The sequence below is a fragment of the Erpetoichthys calabaricus genome, chromosome 3, assembly GCF_900747795.2.
Source record: "Erpetoichthys calabaricus chromosome 3, fErpCal1.3, whole genome shotgun sequence".
Classification (NCBI taxonomy): Eukaryota; Metazoa; Chordata; class Cladistia; order Polypteriformes; family Polypteridae; genus Erpetoichthys; species Erpetoichthys calabaricus.
In genome coordinates, this window is record NC_041396.2 from 225,863,981 (window position 1) to 225,889,853 (window position 25,873).

Below are 25,873 nucleotides of genomic sequence, written 5' to 3' on the forward strand. Positions count from 1 at the left end.
TGTATCATTCTGGGAGTGACAGTCACCCCTAAAACTGCCACTGCTACTTACAGTATCACAGACAATTAGGTTAGTTAAATTGCACTGGACAGTGTTAATATTCACTGGAGTGTGAATTGTTTTTGTGAAAAAGTGACTGTTACTTATGATAAAATAATTGGTTTGCATGGAGAGTTTCCGTAAGGTTAGGAAGCAGACATAGAGTTGTGTAAGACCATCAGGGATGACACATGCAAACAATCTGATGGCAAGATCTTAACAAGAAGAAGCATTCTTTGTCAAGGTAAGGTCTAAATGAAAAATCTTAACAAAATTGGGTCTAAAAAATTAAAAGTTCTCTCTGAAAGTAAATGCAAAGCACATAGCAAATTATCCCAAAACAAGGACGGTGTGCATAAAGTGCTGCCATTCCTAAAGGCAAGAGCATTACAAGTGATAGCACTACCGTCATGTTATAGTAATATTTCTGGTAGAACACATAAAGGCAGTGCCATTAATGCAAAATGGCAAAAGATATCATTAAAAGAATGATAAAATAAGACAACAATCAAAAAAACAAAAAATAACAAGGGAAACATGTTAAGAATTACCACCAAACCTTAAGTTATGACAGGGCCAGGGTGTCAATTAGCTGACCCATGGCAATGTACTGCTCATGTCTATTACATGCCTTACAAAGGGATAATACACAATGTAATATATACTGGTGAGAAATATTCAGGAAACCAAAACCTGTAGCACTGTTACAGTTTGACTTGGAAGTTTTCTGTTTTCAGAGTGTATAACTCAATGATTTTTTCATTCAAAATGGAAAAAGTTCAATATAAAAGAAAAAAAAACAAACTATTAATCGATTTTGAATATCAGTCATACATCCAACTGCCACACTTCATGCTTGTTTTCACTAAAACACTTCTTGATAAATTTGTTCAAATATTTTTGGTTCATGTAAACAAAAACAAATGATACTGTTATCAATGCATAGCTATACTACTCACTTTAGACTCTTAGTTAAAATTCTGCTAAAGACATTTTCTCTCAGGAAATTCTGCCGTTCTCCCGTGCACAAACTAAATGTAAAACTCTTTTCTTCTGGGGACTCGTTGTTTTGCACTTTGTCTTTCCCCACACATTTGAAAATAGTAACAGAACCTTGTTCAAGCAGTGCAATGAAGTTAACAACCCCAGGCTGTACAACTAGAAGCTTCCCACATGAAGAACAACATGACCTTTGCTTGACCTTATTGTTGTCTGCTTTCTGCTCACTGAGAAGGCTGGGGTCTGGGTGATCGATTGTGTCGGGGAGTAGTTCATGGCAGAACAGACATATATCCTCCTTTGTAACTGAAACGTTTAAACATTTTAGTTAGTCAACTCTCGGTAAATTGGAACAATGCATTAAAATAATAAAAGGAGTCATGGAATTTTTTTTGTTTATGGAGAAGTTGTAATATATGGCACTCGTCACTTGAGCACATGAATTAATTTTCCAAACTTGGATACTTCAATTTAGGGTTGGGAGTAAAGCTGTTCAGACAACAACAGGCACAAGACAGGAGCCAGCCCTGAACATGGTTGCCAATCTACAATGGTGTGCACCCACTTGCAGTGGGCAAATATGAATCTTCAATCAATCTAGCATCCACTTATTTATGACGTGAGAAGATACTAAAGTATACAAAAAGAAACCTACCATATATACTCGCAGATAAGTTCTCCCGCAGATAAGTTGGGACTTGATTTTACCATATAATTTCTGGTATTTTATAATGTCGGTCGTATAAGTCGAATGCGGAAAACTCACGCTATTGGTCCAAGAGATTATGATATGTTAACGCCCACCTGAGAGAGTAACCACGGAGCACACTGCCTTTTTTTTCTATGTATTGAGCCTACAGTACGTGACCACACGGTAATACCCGAACTATTCTGAAGCAACATTTGCACTGATTTGTGTTTTTTGTATCTCACACCCTCATACACCTTTATCATAAGAGCATCACTTATCTACGATGGAGTGTTCGATCAGAAGAAAATATGAAGCTGGTTTTAAATTAAACGTCGTTGAATTAGCAAAAGAAATTGGTAACTATGCTGCTGCAACAAAATTCGATGCGCCTGAGAAACTGATGTGAGATTGGAGGAGGCAAGAAGATGTAAAAAAAAAAAATAAAAATGAAGTGGCGTATAAGTCGGGGTCTGATTTTATGATCGATTTTTCGGGTTTCAAGACCCGACTTATACGTGAGTATATATGGTACTTGGATACAAATAGAATTGGCAAACTTAACCTAGTTGGAGCAATTAGGCATTATCTACTATATAATAAAATGCTATTGTGTGTGTGTGAAATCCCTCTAAACAATCTGATTGGTGAGTGTTGGCTTTGGTGACTCAGTGGTAGTGATGATTACAAGATATATTGGTGTGTATCTTCCAGTTCACTTCCTGATGGTGACCTTTTTTTTTAACAAAAAGTTTAAATGAAAAATTTCAGTGATAACAAAGCCAATCTCAGATGCCACTACTCCTCTTTCTTTCTTTCTTTCTTTCTTTCTTTCTTTCTTTCTTTCTTTCTTTCTTTCTTTCTTTCTGCAGTCAGAATATTCAAGCATGTTCTTGGTTATATGAATGATCTTGTACTGAATCTTCAGCTCTATATCGGTTTATAGTTTGCCTCTGGATGACTGCATTTGAAGGGGGCCTTGTTGTATACCACATATACTGCCTATTCTAAGCTAAAATGCTTTAATACACATGGATGACTGTACAATAAATCTATGTGTAAATATGTAAAAATAGCACTAGGGCAGTCAGGAGATATAGCCCTTCTAGCAATTCCTGGATCTACCTCTGATTTTGGACCTTGGGGGTTGGTGTTGATAGCTGGGTGAAGCCATGGAGTCTGATTGGGCTCACGTGGAAAAAGCTTTATGGAGCTGCCAAATGGGGTCACCACCCACAATGTGAGCAATGTCAGTTTTGTGTCAGCCAATACTGTGGCTGAGTCAGGCATACTAACCAGGGAATGGACTTAATAAATGCACACTGAAAATTATACTTTTGTGAATTTAGAAGAAAAGTAACTGGGCTGTAGAATTTATACCTAAAGTATGTGTGGCCACATTTTGAAGACCCATTTAGAGGTAGGATACAGTAAAACTCCTGAACCGTAGCTGCCTTTATTAAATGACCTAATAAGAGACCTTTCAGGCACATTTTAGTATGCAGAAGCAAGTTGTTCAATAAAAATGCACGACTATCCTTTGATTTAAAATATTATTTGCCAAAACAATCTTTACTCTTCCAAACATCATATTTTTTTCCACTTGCTTCACATTTGTTTAAAACAACTGTTTGGTCTTTGGTAGCAAGAAAATCTTGCTTGATCCTTTCAGGAACGGGACTCAAGTTACATTTAATTATAATAGGTTGCTACCATAAATGTCAACAGTTTAAAGGAAAGGGCAGAACGATAACAAGAAGGAAATCTGAGCTTTTTATTCTTGAACAAATTAAAGATAAAAGACACCATTAAGTCAAGCATTTGAAAACAATTCATTTATTATGTATGCAGATTGCAAAGCTTGGGACCTTTATTCCTAGCATGTGATCTGCTTAGTTCTACATTTTTTCCATTTTAAAGTTTCATAACAGCCTTCCATAAAACTGCCGACACTTGACCGCATTCTGTAACAGCTGAGGGAAAGGCTGACTCACACGGTACCTTTTTTCTTGTAGGATTTGGGGCATCACAATTAGGATTTTACCCAAATGTGGATGTTTAGGCATAGGGAGGTGTGTGTGAGGATATGTGTGAGTAAAAGGTGGTGGAATCAGGTCTTGAAATGAATCATTTAATGCAGAATACAAAAAACAATAGATTTCAACTTTCTGTTCTCAAAGGCATAATGTTTAGAATTAGGATACTTTGTGGTATCAGCGTCTAGACACAAAAAATAATAAGCTTATCCAAATCTAACTTAGTCAGAAATAATTGAAAAATGGTTCTTACGGCAATTGCTTCAAGTTGTATCACATTCACTATTAATAATCATACTGGGGAAGCTGCTGTAACTCCCAAGTTGGCAAACAAATGTACTTTCTGAAACCCACAAGTTAAGCATATAATTACTTTGAAACTAAAAGAACATCATTAGCTATTATTACACTGGTGAATAATTGAACAAATTAAACCATTCTAGTCTAGTTTTTTTGGCAGAATTGTAATAATTAACCAGGACTGAGATTTAAATAATACTGTGTTCACAATAAGTAGGATCTTTTAAAAAGCAGGAGCAGCTGAAACATACATTTGACAATGCTACTGCAACTTTAGCAAGCCAATGACATTACTGACTTTCTATGTTTATTTAATTAATGGCTTATTTTAAACAAATCTATTGTTCCTTTCCCAGCATAAAAAAATACAGTTTAAACATGAATGTGTGGGCAAATAGGTTATAAAACAGTACGCAGGCTAACATCGATCATCTCATTGCCTTGTTCAAAACACATACTATACTGACGCATTTGTACCCATTAACCGAGAAAAACCTGAATTTACAGTTTTATTCCCTTTTATAGAGAGTTTTGATGTATTGTCTCTTTCATAGAGTCCCAAGAACCCTCTAAAAGCTCTTCTAGGACGAACATCCATGCCTTTGCACCATAAATCATCCTAGCTTGCTTTGTTTGAATGTTTCTGTACTGTCTTGACAAGATCATTGCAACTTTCTAGACTCATCTTACTCTCATAGTACAAACGTGCATCTTTCATGTTGCAAAATACACATAAAATTTTTTGGCTTGTCCCAGAACCTAAGTATATGGTACGGTAAGAGTAGGGTAGATCCAGTCATACTAGACCAGGGAAGATAGATAGATAGATAGATAGATAGATAGATAGATAGATAGATAGATAGATAGATAGATAGATAGATAGATAGATAGATAGATAGATAGATAGATAGATAGATAGATAGATACTTTATTAATCCCAAGGGGAAATTCCAGCATATTGATAAAAAACAATATTAAATTAAAGAGTGATAAAAAATGCAGGTATAACAGAAAATAACTTTGTATAATGTTATGATACACATTGAAAGTGATGCCTTTTTAAAACATTAATTTAAAATGAAGATTAATTATCAAAGTCTAAGAGAATTAGAAAGTTAACCTCTTTTACAAAGGTTTACATAGTATTTTGGCTGTTAAGCGTAACAAAGAAGAAAAAAAGTCAGTCTAGTTCTATATAAAATATATAATGTAATTTAAAACTGGTGGTCATCGCTGTAGAAAAACCCTGTATGTGTAATTGGTTGATTTAAGCAATCGAGAATGGCTTCAGTAATATCAGAGATTTTAATGGTTTAAAGGATATCCATCTGGCCAGTATCAGCAGGGGCTAGAAATTGCATACCTCAACCAAGGATATCATCGAGAGGAAGAAGAACCAATGGGAAATATTCGTAAGTATAGTGGTGATGGTAAAACATTCACTTGTTGGATTTAAATACCTTTCTGTGATTTGAGAAGCTCCACAGTCAGCAGTTATCATGAAAATTTCGAAAGTTTTAAAAATGTTCTCAGTAATTATTCCACATATTTCCGTGTTTCCAGCATTGTATGAGTTTTGGAATACATGGGATCTATTTCTGTAGTTGATTTTGTAATTTAGGGTTGCTTTCAGTTTGTTAAAACTATTTTAAGCCTTGATGTTCCTTTCAATTTGGGCTTTATTGCTTTGTAAGTATGAGAGATTATGATATGTGATGTCACTCATGGTATAAAGTTAAGTGTTGCACATCTCCTTTTGTCCAATTTCCTGGATAGCAACAAAGAGTTTTTGCAGTGTTTAGTATTCAGTTAGTATCTCTTGACTTTATTACTCAGCATGCCTTTTGACTACATTTTTGCATCACACTTTTTGTTTAGTATTCTGTGTTTTACACTTTCAGCTTCAACTGTGGCCTGTTTTTTGACAAATTATTTTTGGTTGGGTCATCTCCTGGTCCCTTTAACATCTTTTCTTGTCTGCTTTTTCCACCCAGGCAGCATAGCAGCATGCAAACCTGTAATGCCGAAAGTACTAGACACTTCCTGGTTAATATTTCTCTTCAGTGATACAAAGATGACTGTCAGCGGTTCTTTGAAGCTAATGTGGTGGTCCACATTTTTAAAATGGAACAAAAGTGTGTATTCCATATTCAGAGTGGTCACATTCATTAGCCTCTCCAGAACAGTCTATTAAACAGACTGATAGAAATACCTTTGATCAAGAGGGAGTATCGTGGATTCTATTCTGATGCTAAAGTAGTTGGCCAATTGATGTCTGATACTGGAGAATTTAGCCTTCATGTGATTTATGTACTTGGAGAATCCATATGAAAACTTATCCATTGTGTCTTTTAAGAGATGTTGAAACAACATGGGATAACCTTGGGCTTGGAGTGGTGAATGATAAGACCCTGCATTAGAAGAATTGCTTTGCACTTCTGAAGTTGAAATTCAATTAACTTGAAATGGGTATGGGACCCGTATACGGTGCATTTATCTATGTTACTGTGGAGAGATTAGATAAGCACAGTGAAGGCTTGCAGAGCAGCAATAAAGTAAAAAAGAGTTTTTATTTTTATGATCAGTGCTTGATCAAAGGCAAAAATGAGGCCCTGGCTAATTCACATGTATGAGTTTTAGAATGTGACTGTGTGTAAATGAGGCCAAAAAGAGGTCATTCCAGAGAGCTGCTGTGTTCATTCTTTTTTGATAGATCAAGGAACTCAAAAGTCAAGAAGAGTCAAAGAGTACAGCCACTGTTCCTAAGGAATGAGAGAAAACAGTTGAGAGGATTTTTTGCAGAGCATTACCCATGATAGGTGAACTTGGAATGACCAAATAGACATAGGTCAGTGGTAGACACAGGATATACACACACTTTATATAAGGCCCAGTAGCAGAGAAAAAATATCGAATCTTACTTTAACCAGCAGAAGCTATGAAGAAATAGTTATGAGAATTTTTAATATCAGAAAGCATTTTTAATGATTCTAATTCTACAGTATAAGAGAATGTAATAGAATTAGTTGCACAGGACACAGTTCAAGTCAAAGCAGCACCCTAAGATTACACTGTTTATTTAGTTCCAAGAACGATCAAAAACTGGAAGCTATGAATGGAAGTGAGGTTGGTTGTGGTCTCATAGTTGCAGTAGGAGAAAATTGTGTCTCAACCTGAAAAGTCTATAAAGTTACAAGGTCAAAAAGTGTAAGATACACAACTGAAATGCATTCAACAGCACAGACAGAATATACATAGCTTATCAATTGCAACACTGTCAAATTAACATAGTATAACATTCTAACCCACTAAATCCATTTGAAGGTCATAGAGGGAGGAACCAACCCTCGATGAGGTACTAGTCCATCGCAGAGAACACTCATTCAAATAATTATTGTTATATTCAAGTAACATCCATATGTTCAGATATGGAGTACCAAGAAAAGAGCTGTGTTGTCTACAGAAATATAATTATGACTAATACAAAACAATCACTCTGATTTGTATTTTAAATAGTTGTACAGACAGATACTCTGTGGGCATTTTATTTGTTACACCTATTACGTATGAGGTAGACCAGCCTGAACACTATACTTTGAAGCATGGATTCAACATACTGGCAACTTTCATTCTTCCAAACTAAGCCACCTGGAAACAGCTGAGCAGCCAAAAAACAACTGACAAAAAACCCACCCATGATCCTCTGCAGAGAATATGTTCTGTTGATGTGTTCCCTGCTTGAGTCTTAACAGCTGCTTATTCCAAGCAGTTCAATCAGCAGTAAAAGTCAAGCTAAGTGCTATGTTCCCCGAATGCCTGTGCATTTTATTCTTCTGATGCCTATTGTGAGATGGGTGTGTTCTTTGGAAGGATTAGGCAGTAAGCTGAGTTTCTAAGATGGGGAAAACTATTTTTCAGGAAGCATATGTTCCCCACAAAATGCAAGTTCATGTTGGAAGAACAAGCAGACAGACATCAGATGTTGGATTCAATCCAGGAAGCTGGACTTGTGTGGCAGCTACAATGAGCTAAAGAAGCATATAAGGATCACAAATACCTTCTTTAAATTGTAATAAATTTATGGGATCAGCAAATGAATTAGGTCATTAGGGTACGGTATGTGTTAAAAAAAATCATAATAAAGATTATAGTGATCTATAATATAGAGCTATGTTTTACTATAAATGTGTAAACATCTGCACATTTTTATGCACAGCATCTTTTGAAAAATGAATTTAAAGTGGGTGAATGACAAATTGATTGTTTGACTGAATCCCAGACATACAGTAGTCTTTAAAGTCTACCTTGGCAGTCAGTATAACAGGTTATTCATGGATGAACAAAGTAAATGGCCATGAGTCAATGTGAAACTGGGCTGATGCTCTTCCAATCAATGTTGGCATTTTCCTTTAGATTGTGGGTTGGAGAGGCATTTTTAATTAGACTCTGTCCTCATCAATTTTTGATACTTACTTGGACATATCAGTTTATGGCATTAATGGGATTTAAAGCCAATATCAAATAAATGTCACAAGGTAGATTGAAGTTCATTAGGAAAACCTCAGGTGATATGGAGTCCTGCATATGTATATATGGAAGTGCATAGGCTCCTTGGAGGCAGCAAATCCTACACGTCTACCAAAGGGCAACAGCAGTGGGAGACCAGCCTAAAAAAGGAAAAAGCAGCCTGGAGGAAAGTGTGCAATGTTCTTCCAGGAATTTAGAGAGCAAGTAACATGGGAGTTTCCAGTTTTTCTTGACTATTTTCTGAAAGGAAGACAAGGAGGTAATGAGGCAGAAGAGTAGTGGTGTTTTTGGCAGGAAAAGTATGGTGTTGCCTTACCTGAATTTTCTTAATGTGTGCAGACTTCTCAAATGTTAACACTGACTTACCTAACAAATAATATCTGTCTCTCTTTTGCTAATGACTAGTGAGGCATATAAATTCAGTCACTCTTTGTGTCACAAAAATATCAAACAATGAGATGTTGGTTCCTGATTTGTCTTAACTGGCATCAGATTATTGTTTTGCCCTATGACATTGTCATCATCTGGCAAAACACAGCCAATGACAATAACAGTTTTCTAATTTCTGACTTAAACATTAAGTAAAGTTACAGCTTTATAAGCACCTGGGGAACTTCTTAAGACAATGGGCCTCGATTATAGTTCTGAGGGTTAAGAGGATATATCAGAAGAACAATGTAAGTAGATCAGTACTTTTCCACCTCCTTTATTTTCTGTCTATGATCTACGCAAGTGTTTAAACTGACAAAGGCATGCCATCACTCTCAGGATGTGTTGTATCCAGGGTCTGAAGTGGGCTGCTGTGCTGTATTGAGCGTAGCAGCACATCACGGTATGACCTCAATGGGGACAACCCAGTTCTCCACAATATTGCATGAATTTTATCACCAAGCCACCACCTCAACAACCCTGTTCTTTGAGGTTTATGTATATAAGCTCGACAATCTAATCAGGCTTGAATTTGTATGCATTTTAAATTTTATTGTATATATTTTATATTTTGTATTTTATAACACATTGTGAGGAGTAAGAAAAAGCCAACAGAATAGGGAGTAATGTGTGTACCTACTGAGACCCTTTGCTAACCACGTCTTCTTTGAATTTTGCCTAACTTTCCTTCATCCACTTCACAATTCATTTTCCTTGTAGTTCACCACCTCATTTATTTTTCCTGTGTAGGGTAGCTGCCATTTTGACTCGCCACCAGCCCCATTTCTCTGTGTGATTACAGTATCAGCTTGTTCAGTGGTGTTTTTCTTCTTGCAGCATTCAGTTGCATGAACTGCACACCCCATTTCTCTGTGAGATCACTACTGAAGGAAAAAGGGATGCAGTCCGTAAGAATAGCTGACAGACTAAAGCTTTATTACTGAGACAGACCAAAAAAAAAAATAGAGTCAGCTAATTTTCTTTTTTCAATTATTTCAATCAAATCTGTCAAGTTATTTTGAAGATTTTGAGGTATTTAGTTTTCTGTTATTATTTATCCCTAAATATTAATATATCAAAAAATTCTTTTAGTGAATACCTACTGACGTAGATGTACTATCCTCCCAGATTTCAGTTTTTTAAGTAAAAGTGAAATGTTATTTTTAGTGACAAGTCAGAGCATTGAATATATATATATAGTGTTATTTATTAATTATTTTTCAATTTATTATTATGTTAAGGTTGTATGTCTTAGTTTTCTTTGTTATCACCCCGCCTTCTGTATGTGGAGCTCAGAGGCTACCTGATTTGGGCAGCAGAGTAACTATATAAAATGGAAACTTCAGGTTGTACTGAAGCTTTGGCATTATGTTTTTTTTATTCAATTCCAGTTTCTCCTTTTGGTGATTATGATTTATAAGTGTGTTCACATATAATGTGAGAGCCACCTACTATGTTGGTCATGTCTGTCTAACTGTCTGTCTGTGTTGAAATTTTGCCAGATCATTCTATACAAATTTCCAATTGAAAAACATTAGTGAATCTGCAAACTCTTCAATTATAAAACAAGTCAAACGTTCCACATGACTTTAATTATGAATTACTTACTGTTTCAATTTAACCTTGACAGCGGTTACACCAAATTGTATTTTTGCATATTTTTCTCTTTGATTTGTCAAAAAGCCACTAGGATGTTCAATTCAAGTTAGTCAGATGCCAGGCAGAGTGGACATGTAAGCAGCTCATACAGCAGCACCCATCCCCTGATGCTTTATGTCAGTTAACCATAAAAGTATAAAAAATCACTTGTGTAAGCACATATAAGACTGAACTGACTGAACTAATATTATTTACAAATTATTATTGTAAAGAACCTACATTATCAACGTGCAGCTAAACAGTGTTTGAACTAATTAAACACACAGGAAACTTGCCCCTTCCCAAACTGATACATACATTGGACAGGTTTGGAAAAAGAACTACACCTGATTAGCGGGCTGAAGATCAGAGCCACTGGGGCCATGCAGTGGTGTATGGTTTCAATAGTGCCAATCACAACAAAATACCAAGGATAGGGCAGGATTACAGTTTTCTCTGTGCTGAGTCACTTAGCTGTGTAAAAAGCCACTGTTGCTTCCATCTATCTTCAGACTTAAATTACAATCTTTAAGATAATTGTCACCTTTGCTATTCCGTTATACAATAAATTAGTTCTTTTTCAAGATCTTACCTATTTATATAATGTTAATGAATTACTGGGTTTTAACTAATATTAAGAGCTAGATGAGGAACTTATTTAAGTTGCTTTTCTCCTTTCATAGGAAATTTATATTGATTTTATGCTAGTATTGGTCACTTTTTAGTAATAGTTACTTTTAGTTTGGTAATTATGTATTGTATACTACTTTATTGGGTATACTTTCAAAAATGTTATGTTCAAGAAAATTGAACAACAGTTAGTCACAGCCCCTCCACCACTAACACATATCACTCGAAAGCATTTTTACATCACTTGAAATCTGCTGTGTATGAAAGCTTTTGTGCCACCACAATCCCATTTAAGCTACATTTTTAACTACATGACTTTGCAAAGTACTGCATTCTGTTATCTGTGTTATTTTTGAATATGAGTCACCATTACAAAAAATTTAATAAACAAAAATGTAATAACTGACTCTTGGGTGAAGTAAATACAAATGTCAAAGGCTCCAACTTTCAGTTAACTTAGTTGTTGAATGCACCTGAATGTTACACCATATAAACATTTTCTAATTTGCTTCACTTTAAAGGTGCTGCTTAGTGGTTTGTAATTTCATAGTTTTGTTTGCTTACGATTCATGACTCCGTTTTCTTAAATTACTTAAATATTTAAGGAATATTGTTTTATTTAATTTTAACTAAGTTTTAACACACACACACCCCCACTTTACTGTGGGCATGATTTCAACCCTGTGATATCTGAAGGACCTCAGCTCCATTCTGGGACTGTGCAGGCAAAAAGGCTGCCAAATGAGTCAGCGTAAGGCTGTAATTGGTGAGGCCTATCGTCGAGAGTCAGACCTGGGTGAAATGCTTGTCTAGGTTGTATTGTTTTCTGCTCCCCTTTTATGTTCTTCTTAGTGGCAAGAATCACAACACTTCCTTTCTCGTTGGCAGGTGAAGATCAAAATATTCTATTGTGATCAACGTAGTGTTGTGTGAGGAATGCATTCCAGATATTTATTTGCTTCTTCTTCTTCGTCTTCTTCTTTTGTCTGCTCCCGTTAGGGCTTCTTTTATTTATTTATTTTTTCTAATTACTGCTGTAATGAACCTTTCATACCTCTTCACTCTCTTGCTAGGCATTGATTGGGAAAACATTAAGTGTAAACAAACAATTAAAAAAAGAGATGGTCCCCATTTTAAGGGTTGAGAAGATGTGGTTTTAAAACACATTTCTTAACTGAAGGTTCAGGTTTCACACTTGCACACAAAAACAAAAGGCTAAAATGAGAACACTTTAGGGCAAATGAAGACAAAAACAAGCTTGCAGCACCCAACACAAAGACAGGTAAGGAAGAGAGCATTTTGAAGTGGTACAGTGACAGTGGCAGACAGGGCTAAAGAGACAGCAGGGTTTATTGGTTTCCTCTGTTTACTCATATTGAGTTCACCATTTGTATTATTTTTGTGCCATTTTTCTTTATATATTTCTTCCTTAACGAATATAGAGGGTTCACTCTTATCACTCTGTTCTTTGAAAAATCTCCTAAATACTCAGTTTGAAAAGAAACAAAGATACCTTTCACATTTTGGTAAAAGTTAAACATCTTGGTAATTCTCTAAATGGTGAGCATTTGTAATTTATAGTGATTTTTGTGGCTAATTTCTATTTAATGCACATTTTTGGTACTAATATATTTTACAAATCAAATATGCAGAAATAAGTAAAACATCAGGTTGTAAAGTCTTATTGCATTGAGCATTTAAGAGGTATTACCTTTATATACAATAGAGATTCCATAATAAAACCAGGAGTAAGAAAACTCTTGTCTAAAGTGTTACCAAATTCTTTCGTTTACTTTCATCTATTCTAAATCCAGTTGGCATCCTGGGAGCCTCCAGCTAGATGAACAGCTACCCCAAAACAGAGACATCACGCTTGATCCTGTTAAGACATTGGGTGCCTCACAGAGACGGGCTGTGTTAAAGTTCCACAGGCTTTTTGCATTATTATTTATATGTTTATTTTGTTTTTAATCCAGTTTGACATCTAGGTACTTTATTACTGGACTCTGAAATCAAGAATGTATAATAATCAGTGGTCTACGATTAAGTGAATGCTTTGGACTAGTTCTCACTTTGGGGCCCATCAAGTCTGGCTTCTGTAAAAAAAAAAAAAAACATACCCAGCTAAAAAGTTACATCTGGTGAGATTCAAGTCAGAATTGCTTCTGGCATGTAAAACGGTAAATTGACACATACTGTACTGCACTTATAATTAACACGTAGTAAATATAACTAATAAGCTGTACTCTAAGCAAGTGATTTGACAAGAGAGAATTTTATTTAAAAATAAGTTAGCAATAAAAAAAATGAAAATCTGTAGTCACTGAATGCAATAAATAAATATTTTAATACATGTCACATTAGTGCTGGATGTGTTATGTTGCTGTAATTAATTTCTTTCCCCCACTGCAAAACAAATGAGGCAGTTTAGTAATTACCTGAATTGAGGAGAAATGAGCTGGGCCTGGCAATTGAATACTATTAGTTTTTGTGTGTTACTTTTATTTTTTTTATTAAGAGTGCTTAATATATTTGTACACCTTAGTAAAGCATTTAGGTCTTGTGGAAGAGGAAGCAGCACAGAATACAATGACACTGGCAACATTTGTGGCCATGCAAGTAGATATGAACTGCCATCATCATGGGGCACTGGGCAAAACGTTAGGGATTTTATAGAGTACAGAGAATAACAGGGAGGACAGTGGTGGTTAGAAGGATATGCAAAGGAAATTTTACCAGGTGGCACACTGCCTGCTGTTTATAGGTTAGGTTAGGTTAGGTTTCTTTATTTAGTCATGTTTACACAGGAAAACATGAAATTTGCCTTCTCAGTTGCATCTAATAACAGGTAACAGACAGAATGAAATAAAACAGACAAATAGAAATAAGAAAGGTTAAGGTAAGGCAGTTAGATAAAACATATTTATACCAAAAAAAAAAAAAGGTAACAGGATATATATCAAAACCTTAAACATTATCTCCAATATTTCTTATTGAAAAGTCGTATGGCACTAGGAAGAAAGGAGTTTCTGGAGCGATTTGTGTGGGTTTTCAAAGCAACTATCCTTCCTGATTTACTGAAGTTTAGTTCTACATGTAATGGATGTCTGTCATCAGTTGAGATGATTTCCAGTTTCTTTAGCATTGCCCTCTGACACACACTAGTCAAATCATCTACATCAGCCCCAATAACTTTAGCTGCATACTTCGTAATCTGCTGGAGCTTTTTTGAGTTTTGGTTTGTCAGACTATTAAACCAGGCAATGAAACTGAAAGTGATCATGGACTGGATCATACTACGATAGAAGGACAACATGAGGTCCTTGTCTACTTTAAATAGTTTGAGTTTATATTATTATATGTGACCCACCCCTTACTAGCCAAAGCAGTTGGACACCTAGATAGATGAAGAGTGAGAAGGGGCAGTCTGAAGGTTCAAAATACTATACCTGATGCTGGAAGTAAATCCCAGCAAGTGGTTGATGGTCAGGACTTAAAAGCCCCATCCTCTCAGTGAGTGTAGAGTTGGAAGGGTAGCCGTGGGTAAACATTCAACTGTTCAGAGAGGAGAGGCCAGAGGAAGGGGAAAGATGGAAGATATAAGAAGAAGGAGAGATAAGTTATGTATACTTCATTACACTCATGGATAAGTCATCCTTCCTGAAAGATAGCAAACAATATTTTGCTCAGGAAGGCCTAGAGGGGCTACGGGATTTCATATATTTGTACATTTTCTTTTCCAACATTCTAAAACATTCCATTATAATCACTTTTGCTAATAATCATTTCTTTATGTTTGATATTTTGGTGTCCTTAAGTTAGTGCCACACTACACGGTTTAGAGTCTGAGAGCATGTCAAACTTAGCTGGAGTTTCTGAATGTCTTTGAGTTGAGGGTGTCAGATTACATGACACGAAATTGCAGGTGATGACAAATTACATGACTACCATGACTTCTCGGTACAGTTTGAAATTTCCAAAGGATGACAAGCTTGATGCACCTCATTGCCTTTATATATGAACGATTTTCAGCTATGATGAGTTCAGATGCAGTTTGTTACTATCTTTTTTAATTTTTTCTTTCTGTTGTGGGATGACAAATTCAAGACTTCAGACAGACAAGCCACTTTTCTGTTTGCCAATACTCATCTTACTCCTTTTCTCGGGGGTGTATTGTATGCATTGTACTTCTGGCTGAGTACTCATTCATCGTCAGTTTTCACAATACAGGATCCCTATTAAGAATTATGGCGAGTCACAGACCTGTATGACTGAGCTCGCTGGATTTGTCAAACTACTCAACAGGTTGTCACAGGAGCGTGCTGTAACTGCCTCGGACTCCCTGAGATTATGTAAATGATGGCTGTGACTGAAAATTTCTGGGTAAGTCAATAGTGTGAAAGGGGCTTTCATGTTCATCTTGGTTTCTGAGTCTATATAATTTACTATTGTTTAAATGTTTTTCTTTTCAGTGTGTACTTATTGGACACTAGCCTTGTTCTGTCATGCTGTATCACCACTCCATCGATTGCGAACATTTCTATACACTTTCATTGGCTAAGTTTAATGCACTTCATGTAGATGTTAGTAGTGTGAAAATACATGCTAAAAAAGCAGAGGCACTTGGTAATGTTGTGAAATGGTGGCCTTGTGGTTAGCATTACTGCCTCACAGAGTCCTGGGATAGCAGCAGGCCCTGATGGAGTTTTACCTAGTACTCTTAAGGCATTGTACAGATCAGTTAGAACCTGTCTTTACTGACATATTTAATACTTCTCTGCAATTGGGTAAATTTCATTGATTGCTTATTCCAGTCCCCAAGAAGCATAAAATCTCTGAACCTAATGACTATAGGCTAATTGCTTTGACCTCAGTGGTTATGAAAGTATTTGAATGTCTCATGCTTTCCTACCTAAAGTTCATCACTGACCATCTCCCTGATCCAATTCAGTTCACATATAGGGCAAATCGCTCAGGGAAGGATGCAGTTACTTTATGCCTCCACTACATTATTTGGTGCCTGCACTGCCTAACACCTATGTGAGGGTCTTGTATGTGGTTCAGTCATTTAAATTCCTGGAGACTACTTTCATTAATACATTAAAATGGGACAATCACATCACTCCATCATCAAGAAAGCCAGGCAGAGATTATTCTTCCTTTGCCATCTTAAGAAACTTGGCTTACCAAGGCATATATTGTTACATTTTTACTCAGCCATCATTGAGAGTATTGTGACCATCTCCATCACCATTTGGTTTCCTTCTGCCTCCTCCCTTTCTAAGAGTCAGTTGCAGCGGGTGATTTGTTCAGCAGAGAAAATCATTGGCTGTTGTCTCCCAGCATTAAAAGATCTGTTCATCGCCAGAGCAAAAAAGAGAACAGGAAGGATTGCAGCTGACTCCACCAACCCCAGCAACCATCTGTTCATTAAATTGCCATCACAGAGGAGCTACAGGTCTATTGCAACTCGAACTAAGTATTCAAATCCTAAATAAACTTACTCTTAACTGTTTTTACAACAAATAACTGGTAACTGTGCTGTGCGTCTATTCGTAAATACTTCATACTTCCTCAACTTGTACTATTTGATATTTATATTATTTTGTATAGTTTTTCTATTTATTTGACGGTTGAAATTTGTAAATGCTTTTATTCAAGAATCATGTATTTGTATAGTTGTTTGCACAGTGTTAGGATAATGGTGGGTTGCAATTGTGTTGTCTTGAGTTGGTATTGTCATGTATGCCACATTTTTGCACCTAACCAAAGTCAATTCTGGTATGTTTCACATGTTAGCAATAAAGTGACTCTGATTCTGATTCTGTTTCTGATTCTGATAACATCCTAACTATATCTAACCTAAATGCCTCTGTGAAGTTTCTCCATTTTTTCCATGATCATGTTAATTGTTTTCTTGGTTCTCCACACTCTTCCCATATCCTAAAAAATGACTATTAAATTGACTAACAACGTTAAAATGTCCAGGTGTGTCTAAATATGGGTGTGCACTGCAGTACACTGGCATCCCATCCAGGCTTGGATTCTGCCTTGAGCCTAGTTACTGAGATCCAGCCTCAATGACCCTAGAAGGTAAGTGAGTTTGGAGAATGCATAGACGGAGGATTAAATGATTGGAAAGAATCTGCAGCACTAAGATCTGGAGAAAATCAAATGTGTTTTAAAGATCAATGATGTCCAGATGTGGAATGTACAAATAATTCCACTTTTATAAGTATAAAAATACAGAATAAATGAAAGATATGAAAAATCTTCACATAAGTCATCATGTTTCACTCCCTCATGAGTTACATGCAATCAGAATGTAAGAAAATGCAAAAACAGTGCATTTTTATCTTAATATACAGAAATGAGTATATTATACTGTCGGCATTAGGTTGGACGGTTGGGAGGCAAAGTCAGAGAGGTGAAATTGCATTGGCTTGGATATGTGCAGAGGAGAGATGCTGGGTATATGTATGGATGTGGTGAGAGAGGGCATGCAGGTGATGGGTGTAACAGAGCAAAATATGGAAGACAGGAAGATATGGAAAAAGATGATCCGCTGTGGCAACCCCTGACAGAAGCAGCCGAAAGAAGAAGAAAAAGAAGAAGCTCTCTTATGAGACTCAAAATGACAATTTTATACAGCAAAACTCAAAGATGTTGCAAGCAAGACTATATTTATATTAAATATCACCTTTCTACGGTGAACATCATCATCATCCCAAAGAACTTTGCAAGTATACAGTACATAAAAGGGACACATGTTTACATTCATTTGCAGTTGGAGCATAGCCAGGTAAAGTGGCTTGCTGTGGGAAACAGTCCAGTGCCTTAGGCATTATGCCACACTGTTGCTTATACAGAACAAACACATAGTTAATGTTTACGGGTAAATGGCGTTTAGCCAGAAATGGGAGGCATAAAATCAGTATTAACGAAATGTACAGCCACTAGATAAAACATGCAAAACTATGCTTAGTGGTCAAGAAGGCCACAGTGCATAAAAGCAAAAAAATAAATTTAAAATTAAGCAATGATGTAGAATACCAATAAAAGTTTCTGGAGCAAAAGAATATTTTTGGTTTGAGCTAAATATTATAAATAGCTGCCTACTCCCACAGTTATTCATTCATTCATTCTCCAAATCCTCTTATTTCAAATCCTCCTGTTAAACACAAGGCAGGAAATGACCTGGGATAGAAGATAAATCCTTTGAAAAGTCTCATATTAATAACAATGTATTTTATTTTCAAATGACTAAAAGTTCAATATTTACAGATTTATTCTGGGAGTGTGTTTATCCATTTTGCATAATGTACTGCATGTTTTAGTGGCTGCACAGAGGTAATTGGCATTCTGCACTTTTCCCAAAACTGATTTCAGCAGTATACTTCTTACACAACATGTTTCAATCTTAATTTTGAATTTTTGGTAAAAAAAAAAAAAAATGAATGCTTCCATAAAACTGGAGGAACACAGCAAAAAATGCCGAGCAACCTGAAATAATATTACTATTGGACATACTAACATCCAGAAGAAAAAAAATGCAATATCAGGTGTAAACTATTTTTCTTATAGGAGTAGTCATTATTTCTCAACCCTTTAATTCTTTGTGTTTTTAAGGGTGGGAGGAAACACGGGCATTGGGAGAACAAAAAACTCAACATGAGATTACCTTAGATGTAAACACTGTTCGGGAAGCCGCGCTACCGCTGTGCCACCATGCCACCCTCTTTACAAGATGTGCATTATTAATACAGAATTTGTAATTGTTTTAATCTGTTCCTCATTTATGTTTACTATTACACACTAAATATATAGTAACAGCACTGACTCTTGTGTCAGAAGGAGAAACAATATAATGAGCAATAATTTATTGTGTCAGCACTGGTTAGTACACAGTGGCATGGTGGCGCAGTGGGTAGCGCTTCTGCCTCGCAGTTAGGAGACCTGGGTTCACCTCTCGGGTCCTCCCTGCATGGAGTTTGCATGTTCTTCCCGTGTCGGCGTGGGTTTCCTCCGGGTACTCCGGTTTCCTCCCACAGTACAAAGACATGCAGGTTAGGTGCATTGGCGGTTCTAAATTGTCCCTAGTGTGTGTGTGTGTGCGCACCCTGTGGTGGGCTGGCACCCTGCCCGGGGTTTGTTTCCTGCCTTGTGCCCTCTGTTGACTGGGATTGGCTCCAGCAGACCCCCGTGACCCTGTAGTTAGGATATAGCGAGTTGGATAATGAATGGATGGATGGTTAGTACACTATTATACATTCAGTACATATAGTTATGGTGGATAAAATGTGAAACAGAAGTAGTGTAGCAGAGAGTAGTGCTCTTGTTATCATTGACTCCATTCACTCAACAAATCTATTTAAAGGGAAGACCACAGAGTTAATGGAACAACCAGTCATTCAAAAGTGGAACCTCAGAGAACTTCTTGACCATATCCCTTATCAGAAATATACTGTACAAACCTAAAAAGTTAAAGATGTTTCGGTCTGTACCGCAAGTTTTGTTTTTCTGAGTGACAGAGTTTGTACTTACTAATTCAAAACCAAAAGACAAATCAGTTTTATATATAAACTTTTGTTAAAGTTCAAAACAAGAATTGTAATCATAAGATCTAATAATCGGGACTCACATGCTTCAAGAGAGACTGAGTCTTTCTTTTATTTTTTGGTTAACACTTCAGTTTAGTTACTGTAAAAATGCATCTATTACTCACTAACTCTTACAAAATACAACCTTACCAAAAGCTTCTTCTGGTGTTAATAACACTTACAAAACATTAGCAAAGTGGTTATTTATCGATTGCAAACTTCAGCATAAGACCTGTGAATTCTTCATATTCAGAAGCACTTTTACCAGCTAGTGTTTCAAAATCTCATAGTATGCCATATTATACAAGACTGATGTGTTGTGTTACTAAGACGAAACAAGCCTTTGTTAAGGGTCTTGTTATAAAAGAGTAAATGAGTAATAAATGCATTTCTGCCGTACTTGAACTAAAGTGTCACCTGTTTTTATTTAAAGTTCAGACAAGTTATGTTCTCAGTAGTAATGCTGCAACAGAAAAAGATGACGTCATCAAAATGAAAGAAAAATCAAGTAAATTTGAAACAAAAATTATTAATAAAGAAGGTCAATATGGAAGAAACATTCTAAACAAACACTTGTCGCTCCTGACTGTTTGCATTCAATGGCCTTAACTTTCCCTAGACTTTAAAAATTTGTATCTACAAACAGTGTATTTCTTTACAAGAAATTTGGCTTAACTTTCATAGTTCATATTGCTTTAGATTTAATTAATTTTTGTTGTTATGTTTCTAAAACAGTGCTATGTTATCTTAGTTTTTAATGGCCACAGACATTTTGAGGGCTAGTGGCTATTATGATCAATTGCTATTATAACCTGTTGGTAGGAGGCATCATCTTTACTCTGTGTGTCATGTTCGGCACAGCAGTAGTTAATCTGACATCAAGATTCCTTCATTGTCCAAGATTGTAGAAATGCTATGATAAAAAAGAATTCTTGATTATTGATGGTGTGGCGGACAGCCGGGGTCCATGTCTGGCTGCAACGCCCCTTCAGTATATGTTCAGGGGGAGCAGCCATGGACTTTGCAATACTTCCCCCTGGATGCTAGATGGCAGCCACCCTGGGTTGGAGCAGTGTCTCGGTTTCCCACAGGACTCCATGGGCAGTGAATTCACCTCACCCGGAAGTGCAGTCGGAACTCGGCAGTCAACCACCTGGAGCACTTCCCGGGTGGACTATAAAAGGGGCAGCAGCCACCATTCAAGGGAGCCTGAGTTGGGATGAGGGGGACTACACTTGAGAAGGGAGGAGTGGTGGTACAAAGAAATGAAGAGTGTTTGTGCTTGTGTGCCTTACTGGTGGGTTTTGGGACTGTGTTGTACCTGTGGGTCACGGGGAAGACGTGCCCCACAGGTGAAGAAAATAAAAGTTTCTTGGATTATTTTAACATGCCTCCAGTGTGAGCCTGTGTCGGGTCAGGTGCCAATATAGCGCCTTTGTTACAATGGTTTAGCTGGAGAATTTTACTTTGACGCACTATCACTTTGTCTTTCTGCTACTTGAACTCCTCGGCTGCTTTGGATTTTCTGACTCACACTTCATTTACTGTTTGTTTTTGTTTCTACAAAAACCTACAAAAGAACACATAAGCCATTTTTCTAGAAGGAGTCAGGCTAAGCCTGGTTCCTGTTTTGCTTCTATTGCATATTTTTCCAGATGGTTCCTTGAACCAACTGTAAAATTTGTTCAGCAAAGTTGGTTCTACACCATCAGTTTAATGTGGGATAGCCTGGTAATGCCTCAGTGAGACAGCAATAACTGATTTCAGTCATGGTTGGTGATTGGTTATGGCCGATGACACATGTAGCTAAAGACACTACTCTAAACTTTATTTTTCTTTGTATGTTTTTTAAACATTTGTTTTACTTTTTGCAGTAACATGTCTAATATACAAAAGACAAAGTACATATTGATAGTGTTCAATCCATAAAGTAAATATAAATTATCAAAAAATGTTATCAGAAAAAGATATGTTATGAAGAAGAAAAAAATGACAAAAACTCTCAAACGAGTAAACAATTACGACAACTTATGTCACATATTTTTTCTCGGTTCATGTTTCCAACTCTTATTTATGTTTACGTAGGATTTCTTTTAGCCCTATTGTATATCTAATTATTGTATAGTGTGCTGGGCTCTAAAGTGAAAGTGTGGTTACTAAGAAGAAACTGAAATTGAAATATTTGACCTTATTAACGTACAAGTAACACCACATTTGGAGATCTTGCTTGAATTGAAAACCCAAAAGGAAAAAAGCTTTTGACCTCAGTTAGGTTCTGGTGGTTCCTGGTGCTGCCAGAAAAGATTTAAAAGGCAATCATTGCCAGGAATGGGACTTTCAGGTCAATTGCGGTTGCTAAGTCATACTGATCTGACAAATCCATAAAAGAAAAACATGTTTATTTACATACTGTATATTGATAATTGTGCTTTTTAACAATTTTCTACAGGACATAAGAAGTATATAAATCATTACAACAATATCTTCTCGAAAAAGATACCACAATCAAAAGCTAATAAAAATAAGCAAAAGTTAAACTTAAAAGCACAGAAATCTGTTACTTTTAGAACATTAACAGTAATCACATATTTCTGTTTTTCTAGCTGTGGTTTTTGGATGTGCATGTGTGTGACCTACAAAGAGCTGTAAAGCATTTTCTAAGCAACCATACACAAAACCATACAACTTAATCCTTTCATGAAGCTGACATGACAGACATGATTCAAATGACATTATGGAATGTAAATATTTCTAAAAATGAAAATAATAGCATCACACGGCTTCACTAATCTATTAGAGGCTTTCATTCAGAAAAATAACTCATTTCAACCAGAAATTCAATGATTACAAAAATAAATAATATGAATGAATTTAAATTACTTCCAGAAAACATGACTTTACAAGACAAGAACATCAAAATAGAATGTCAAGTGGAGGAATCTGTCTGGCTAAAAAAACTTCCATGAGATGCACGCAAAATTAATCTTCCAAACATTATCTAATGCATCAATTTGACAAATGATGATGAAACAGACTCACACCACAAGAAACGTTTATTTACCCAAATGTTCAACTGAACCATTTCAGATGGTCTGGCATTCAACAAATCTCATCCCCTGAACAAAATCAATAAACTCTATTATAAATTTCTCAGAACATAACACACTCATACACTTACAAAAAAATAACAAAATAACTTTAATGTCAGATTTAAATATGCTTGACGGAGAAACAGGAAATTATCTTACATTTAATTTCCTGTGCAAATGATGTAATTGCAATTCGATAATTATTTTTAAAGTAATGGAAATTGATTTATTTATTTTAAAAAATGTATAAGTTAACAATTCCTAAATTCTAAAAATGTGCAAACCCCAAGTCTCAACAGCTGATATTACTGGAAAGTGTATTAAAGTCAGAAATGAGTAAATGGTCATGGGAATTTAAGATGATATAAGGCACCACTCAGGAACTAGCCATGCATGGTATAGCAGTCCTTTGCAAGGCTCACTTCAACACACATATTCCTTTCATCAGGCCATTTATATTGTCTCACGATTTTAACCCTTATGTTTTTGGGATATAGAAAGATGCACATGAACCATGGATTGAATCTTTAATAACACACATGGAGTCAACATCTAGGCTGTGACTGGACCCATTCAGTTGGAGATGTGTGATTTTAGCATGAACCACTGAGTCACCCTGATGTTACTCAGGTCAGGACAGGTCAAGTTGGGGAGCATGCACTGATAAAGCAAATTGCTGCATCCACAACATGATGAAACAGCTAGGGATCCTGGTTGGCAACCACCCAGCCAGACATGCAGTCCAGTCCCACCTTCCGGAAATGACCATCTATCTGCCACAGCCAGGTGTTACGTGGGTATCCCCTTGGCCTGGTCCAGCCACTCAGGTCCTCAAAAATTAAGATCCTGCAAACTGGATTACCTTTGGGGAATCACGCCACATGGCCATAGTTCCATAACTAATGCTTCTTCACAATGCAGGTAATGTGTCTTATCTGGACTCTGTGACCAAACACTCATTCAACACAACATCAAACCAGCGGTACCAAAGGATACTCTGAAGAGACACAGTACCAAAGGAGTCCAGTCTTTGTCTCAAGTCACTGGATAGCATCCATGTCTTGCAACCATATAGCAAGACAGGAAGCATCAGGACTCTAAAAACACGGACTTTTGTCCTTTTGCATAGATATCGGGAGCACCATACACCCCTTTCCAGTGACTTCATGACCCCCCCATGCTCTCCCAATCCATATGCTGACTTCATAGGAAGAGACACCAGAGACATGAATGTCACTGCCGGGGTAAGTTAACCTCTCAAAAAGGTTGACATTTTCTCTGCAGGCAGACACAATGCTGATGGCGGTGCCCAAGAGGTCATTAAAGGCCTGGATCTTGGTTTTTATCCAGGACACTCGCAAGCCCAGGCACTCAGATTCCTTGCTCAGTCTTTCGACAGCCCCAATCAGAGCCTCCATTAACTCCGCAAAGATCACAGCATCATCAGCAAAGTCAAGATCAGTAAATCTTTCTTCATGAACAGATGCCCCATAGCTGCTGCACACCATGACCTTGCCCAACACCAAGTCCATGCAAGCACTGAACAGAGTAGGAGCAAGAACACACCCTTGACAAACCCTAGAATCAACTGGGAAAAATGCAGAGGTTCTGCCTTCACCTTGAGGGGATCCCGCATAGTCTCAGGATGTCCCACAGGGAAGCTTGATCAAATGAGTCGAACGTCAAATGCTGCTAAGAAAATCTGACTGTTTTCACGTTTGCAATCCATTAGAACCCTCAGTGTCAGGATGCAGTCTATGGTAGAGTTCTTATGCATAAAACCAGACTGCTCTGGTTGGTTGTAGGTGAGCAAGTGATCATGGATCCTATTGAGAGCGACCCTAGCAAGGACCAAGAGCAATGTTATCCCCCTGTAGATAGACAGATAGATAGATAGATAGATAGATAGATAGATAGATAGATAGATAGATAGATAGATAGATAGATAGATAGATAGATAGATAGATAGATAGATAGATAGATAGATAGATAGATAGATAGATAGATAGATAGATAGATAGATAGATAGATAGATAGATAGATAGATAGATAGATAGATACTTTATTAATCCCAAGGGGAAATTCACATTGCAATTCAATTGCAATCCAGGCGATCACCTTTCCCTTTTCAGATAGGGACGACAAGTCCCGATTTCCAGTCAGTTGGGATGATGCCCATCTCCCAAATGGAAGCAAAAATTACTTGCAATGCCAGGAGGACGGCCTTACCACCAGACTGGTGAAGTTTACCCTGTATACCATAGACCCCCACAGCCTTTCCTACCCTCAGCTAGTTCACCACCTCTGAAATCTCTGTGAGATAGGGTGGTTCACAGTTAATTGGAGGATCAGCCTCAAGAACCGTGGACCCAGAGTCCTAGCCAGAGGATCAGCGTTGAACAACTGCTCAAAGTAGCCAGCCCAGCGGGTCACAATTGCAGTGCCATCCATAAGGATCATTCCATCAGCTGACCTGACTGCGACTCTCTGAAGAACAGATTCGTAACACTTAAATTCCTCTGTAAACAGGATGTGGGTCGCTAGACCATAAATGGTGTGTCACTTGCTCATAGATTCCTCTAACAAATGCCTCATTATCTGCTCTCAGAGCCCCTGCAGCCATCCCTTGGGGGTTCCTGGTGCACACTGGAGTTGCCATCAAGCCGAGCACTGCGACTCCTCTCGATGTTATATGAGTGTCCTGCGAGATGACAGAAAAAGACAGGTAGCCTTGCAGCTTGGGACACCATCCAAAAATACAAGGAACATAGTAACACCAGTTTGGATACTTAGAAATAACATTACATGCAAAACTAATAAAAAAAAGATTAATACAAATAAGTAACAAAAGTAGCCATACTATCATAGACTAAAGAATAAAAAAATGACAGAAACGAC

At 36.9% G+C, this 25,873-nt stretch overlaps 1 protein-coding gene across 2 annotated transcripts in view; it reads right to left on the reverse strand.

Annotated features, from left to right (window-relative positions):
* Positions 1-25,873, reverse strand: part of me1 (malic enzyme 1, NADP(+)-dependent, cytosolic) — a 658,106-nt gene that overhangs the window by 447,723 nt on the left and 184,510 nt on the right. The window lies entirely within an intron of this gene.